Genomic DNA, 6,006 nt, shown 5'->3' with positions numbered 1-6,006 from the left:
CCAAACTCCATTCAAAAATCTGCACATTTTAAAGGGGCCCTGTTCTGCTCATTTTCAGGTTCAGTATGTAGTGTCTCTGTGACATGTCTCCATGTTTTAATGTTGAAAAAGCTCTTTATTTTTCTCATGCTGCCTGTGCTGCAGCACCTCTTTTCACCCTCTGTCTGAAACCAGAGCCCAGTCTGCTCTGCCTGCCGGCTCTGTTGTGATTGGTCAACCGCTTAGAGATGTCCCGCCCCTTAGCCTATCACGTACAATTTGTTGGAGCGCTAGCTAATACAAGCGCGAGTGTTACATAGTGATGTCACTATCCGTTGCGGAAGTAAACAAATCCAATGGTGTCGTTTCAGGGGGGGGGGGGGGGGGAGTGTGTGGGTCAGAAACAATTTGGAGGGAACACAGGGATGATAATACTTACTTTTACTTAAAGGTGGGGTAGGCCTATGTAATTTTGGAGAAACCAGCTCGAGAGCGCTAGAATTTGAAAATACACAACCGGAGAAAATCTGCCACTTCCTTACAGAGCCCCTCCTCCAACACACACGAACGCACACATGACCAATGAGGGCACGAGATGGGAGGCTGACAGGCAGGTAGGCCATCCAGTTACTTTAGCCGGGCCGGCTCAGATGATTGGTCGTGCTTTTTACAGCACTACGGCTTCCACAGATAAAAAAATTTCATGTATTTATTGTCAAAGCATTTAATATATTCATTGCTATCGGGATGTTGAGAGCATTCCATGGAATATAACAAAGTGTTTCTGAAAGAAATTACATACCCCACCTTTAAGTTACCTTTACAAAGCAGGTCCTTTACTTGTAAAACACACACTACGGCTTGTATCAGAGTATTTATCCCGTATGCTATTACTTTAACTTAAATAAAGGATCTGAGTACTTCTTCCAGCTCTGATATGTGTAAAAACATCCAGCAGACAGTATTTCCTGCAGCTGGTTTCGTGGTCAGTTTGGCTCCAGTTAGATGTCACTCCCTGTTTTTGGTTTGCTGTATTTCTGTGGATCTTGCAGACCCTGCATGTTTAGGTGTTTTGGTGGGAAACTGCATTTATTCTGGATTATTTAAGACATTTTGCTGCTTTTGCTTCATTTTAAGCTCTTCTTCTTGCAGTCATGTCCGTCCTCTGTGTTTTACTCTTGTTGCTATGACCTCTGACCCTTTTTGGTTTTTCTACTCGACACATTCTGTTGTCGGTGCTAAGCGAGCCCAAATCATTAGGTTTTAAATATAATCTAGAAAGTAAAAATAATAAGCAGAGGTAAAAGACAAAGTATAGCCGGTGGTAACAATTGGTCTTATTTACTGTTTACAATACATTACATTACATTTAGCTGACGCTTTGATCCAAAGCGACTTACAATAAGTGCATTCGACCAAGAAGATACAAACTTGAAGAAAACAGAATCATATAAGTACATCACGTTTCATAGAGCCACAACATTTCAAGTGCTACTCATAGCTTTAGTTAAGCAAGTCCTTTATTAGTATATAAGTGCTTTGATAGATTACATGACATGTTACTTGTTAGGCGCTTTCATCCAAAGCGACTTACATACTCAATACTGTGGGCAATCCCCACAGGAGCAATCTAGGGTGAAGCGTCTCAGGGACACAACGACATGCTGACTGGAGTGGGGTTTGAACCTGGGACCCCCTGATCCCAACGCACAACCCACTGCACCACACGCCAACTAAAGCTTTTAGATTAATAAAGTAGATTTTTAAAGCAGCATACAATGGAAAATGTACCAAAGTGCAGTACTTGAGAGTAAATGTATTATTTTTTAATTATTTGTTTGCCTTATCAGTGAGATGTAATGGTAAGTTAGGTTAATAAGTTTGAAGTGTTACAGGTGTCTTTGTGTGACAGACATACAGCAAACATTTGACTGGCTGAGTGTGTGTGTGTGTGTGTGTGTGTGTGTGTGTTTGTGGTACCATCATATGACTGGGAGGGTAAACAGTACAGATGTAATACTGAGGGTGATGTCATGCATGAAGTGGACATAGTGATAAGTAAACACACACACACACGGTAACTGTCTCATATATGCATGGTGTCACATGGCAGTTTAAGTGTTTAACCATTACATACAGTGTGATAAGGTGACAGGAACACACACACGTTTCTGGGAAAAGGACACAAGTGACATCACATTAAGGTATACAGACATTACCTTTTCTTTGTTCTCTTGACTCGACAAGTCATCTTTACCTCAAGCTAACATTGTTCGGTGTTCACTGAATTACGTTTTAGCAGACTTTAAAAAAAATATCTTAATATTGTCATCTTGGAGCCTCTGACACAAAGGTTAACCAAACATTTATTTTGAACAGGATTTAGACAGGATTTAGCTTTTCTTATTCTCACAGAATAATAACTCATGATACATAAAAAGTGTGAGTGATAATACATACTTGTATCCTGATTCACCGCAAAGATGTAAACGTGTCCTCCTCATAGGGGTCAAAATATTCTCATCATTAGTGTTTATTGTTTTCAACATTCTTTGGAAAATCAGCAGGAGTGAACTGGTTCACACACACACACACACACACACACACACACACATAGAGCTCTTTGTTTCTGTGGGCCAGTGAGCACGAATTGTCTGTTATATAACCATCAGAAAAACATCAAGCGGGATTTAATGATAAACTTCACTGAAAACGTCTACGTGTCTAACTACACTTTAAATATTTAATAAACCTTAATATTTAACAACAAATGTTCGAATTATGTTCAGAATAACAAGGAACTCAATAATTCATACCGCTACCTCACACATTTGAATGAAGAATGATTGTTTAATTTGATTGTTTGCCTAATAGACCTGAGTAATGACTACGATGGCCTCATGATCTCTTCTGTAGCGCCACCCTCAGGATAAACTTGGCACAGATGTTTTCAGGTGTTTTTAGACAGTTCTGTTGACTTTACCAGATAATGTCTGTTTTCTCAGACCCGTGATCAACGTCACCATGGCATACTTATATTACACTGCGGTGGAAATTCTCACCAGGGAGTAAAAATGGGCTGGACCTCTTTCCTCTGCTGGAAACTGTGAGAGATGCTGCTGCGTTTAATCTGGAAACAAAAACATTATTGATGTACATCAAACGTGACGCAGTGCCATCGTTGGTGCCCTTCCAGTGGAGAAAATATGATAAGAGTTTTAATGCCACATTAAGGGTGCCCTGCTCTGCTAGCTGGTGACCAACGGCATGCAGCTGGTTCGCTTATTATTTTTTAAGACCATTACATAAAACCGATAAAATTGTGAATCTGTATTTTAATCTGTGGATAGCATGGATTTCAGAGGTCAGAACATTATATTATTGTATATTTTCCTAGAACATCTGATAAGAATTGCATCAAAACTAAATGTTTTCTGACCAAACACATGTAACCTGAATCCCCCAGTCCAACACAACTAGATACATGTTTCTTTAGCTTCAATATAAATGACAATAAGTGTGGAGTCTGTCTGTAAAGCCAACTTTAGCCATGCAGTTTAATAGAAACCAGGCTGAGGAATGTTTGTGGTTCAGATCTTTTCTCCACCCAAACACTCTGTGAAGCTCCACATGAGACAAACTGCCTCTTCATGTTTTATTACATTTCATTAAACAGCATGCATTCATTTTTAACCACATTTTGACTTCGTGTCATTTCATGTTTATACTGTGTTTGTATAACCAGTGTTAGATGCGGGAGAACATCTATGACATTAACCACATATTATATGCAGGGGTGCACATAACTTTTTTGCCCTGGTTCTCAAAGGAGCACCTGGAGATGTTGCTTGGTGCTCATCCTTAAAATGAAATAAACCGTAACCTTTGAGGGGGTCTTGACTTTATTTGCCAGACACACGGCACTGAACACACATGCAGAGGTGAACACAGAACACACATGCAGAGGTGAACACAGAACACACATGCAGAGGTGAACACAGAACACACATGCAGAGGTGAACACAAGACAACATTAGTACGAGCAGTAATCCTACAAGCTGTCATCACTACCCTCCTGACTGTTCTCCTCACTGTCTTCCTCTCTGTCAGACATGGTAGCTGATGATGTAGGCCTACTTCTTTCTCTCTGGTTGAGTCTGCGATTAGATGCTTGCATCCACAATCAACAGCTGGGTTTGGGTCGAAAGTCTCTGTTGTCATCTTAGACAAGTGGATGTAATCAAATAAGTATGTGAACATAACCAATAACCTACCATAGCCAATAACAAATGAATGTAACTTATTTTATTTGTGTTGTTCATTCATCTTATTTACCTTAACATTTATTTATGCATTTTTTTTGTATCTCCAGTTTTAAAGGATATTTTTGGTTACTGTCCTATAGTATACATTGGAATGATTTAAAACCTGTTTATCCCAATAATTATAAAGGAGTGCCTTGGAAATATGTGTTTACATAAATTGCGACCAAACCGTTTGAACTTAGACTTTACCTCACTGAGCTGTAGTTATCAGTTTGGCTGGAGAGGACTCTCCCTCCACATTATTGTAGAAACATCTTCTTCTTATATCCGTTAGAGCAGCTAGCACGGCACCAGATTCTAATAACAACAGCGCTGGCCTGGTACCGGTGCACCCTCCCTCGCATTTTGGCTGTGAGCTGCGGGCGCCAGATAAGCCAACATCCCCCATTTTCATCACTTACAGCGCCCATCGTACAGGGCAAATGAAACGTGTAACCGGGGTGAAAAGGGTGTTACATTTACTTAATTGTGAATATTGTTACATCAAGGCCGAAAATTAGGATGAGCCCCAACGGTCAAAATGTTTTTTTCCCTCCCAGAACTGCCAGCGCAGCGCCTCCACAGATCTGGCGCCCTAGGCGAACATCTAGCCAGCGCTACGGGCCGACCCTGAGTTCATATCATGGTTCATACATGTATGCAACTCGCAAATATCTTTCTCTCTCTCTCTCTTCTCTCTCTCTCATCTCTCCTCTCTCCTCTATTTTCCCTTCTCTCTCTCTCCCTCTCCCTCTCTCAATGTTGGTACGCAAATGCGCTTTGTTTCAAATGACCCGGTGCTCTTTTTTTGGCGGAGGTGCGCATGCGCACCTGCGCACCAGTTATGTGCAGCCCTGATTATATGCATACTAAATGTTAAGCATTCATAAATTAAATCAAGGAAGCTAAAACATCTCCATTGTTTTGTGTATCACTGTTAGAGCTCTGATTAAAGTATAATTTGCAAGTATTTTGCTAATTAAACTCCTTTTCAGATGTTACTTATCCGCTGTGTGGCTGTATGAATACACAATACTGTGAATTGAATATGCTGTATTGTTTTATATCGGCTATGCATGCACAAGCGTGAGACTTTTTATCATTACATTTTTCATATAGTAAGGTTTAAATGGAGGCGTGTGTTAAAAATAAGTTTTGTACAAGAATACAAAATTACTTAAGGAGCATTATATAAATGATGATTTGTGGGTGAAGTATAGTCCTTAATTAAGTCAGAATCAAATATCTTCTGAATACTTCACGTGTAAATAAATAATGCATTTTGAATGACTTTTTGTGTATATGTGCATCATTTAGAGGTTTATTATAATTAACATGTTGATTAGATATAGAGTCCTCTCAGGGTGTTTTGTGGCAGGCTGCGGTGAGCTGTTCCTAATGTGATCAATAGCCTGATCAATACACACACACACACACACACACACACACACACACACACACACACACACACACACACACCTGCTGTTAAAGCACAACTTCAGCTCACAGGTTAACTCCTTAGTGACTTTTTTTGATTAGTATATTTTGCTGATGACTTATCTGTACGAAAATGCCTTATTTTATCAACATGTTTAATTCAGGACTAATGTCAGTATTTGTAGTTACCACTTAAGTGAAGAAACTGAACTTTTACTGCAGTTTAATGTATGAAACACACACACACAAACACACACGCACACACGTGTTGACGCACGCGCCCGTG

This window comes from Gymnodraco acuticeps, unplaced genomic scaffold (genome assembly GCF_902827175.1).
Source record: "Gymnodraco acuticeps unplaced genomic scaffold, fGymAcu1.1, whole genome shotgun sequence".
NCBI classification, from domain to species: Eukaryota; Metazoa; Chordata; class Actinopteri; order Perciformes; family Bathydraconidae; genus Gymnodraco; species Gymnodraco acuticeps.
This window is presented reverse-complemented; position numbering follows the sequence as displayed.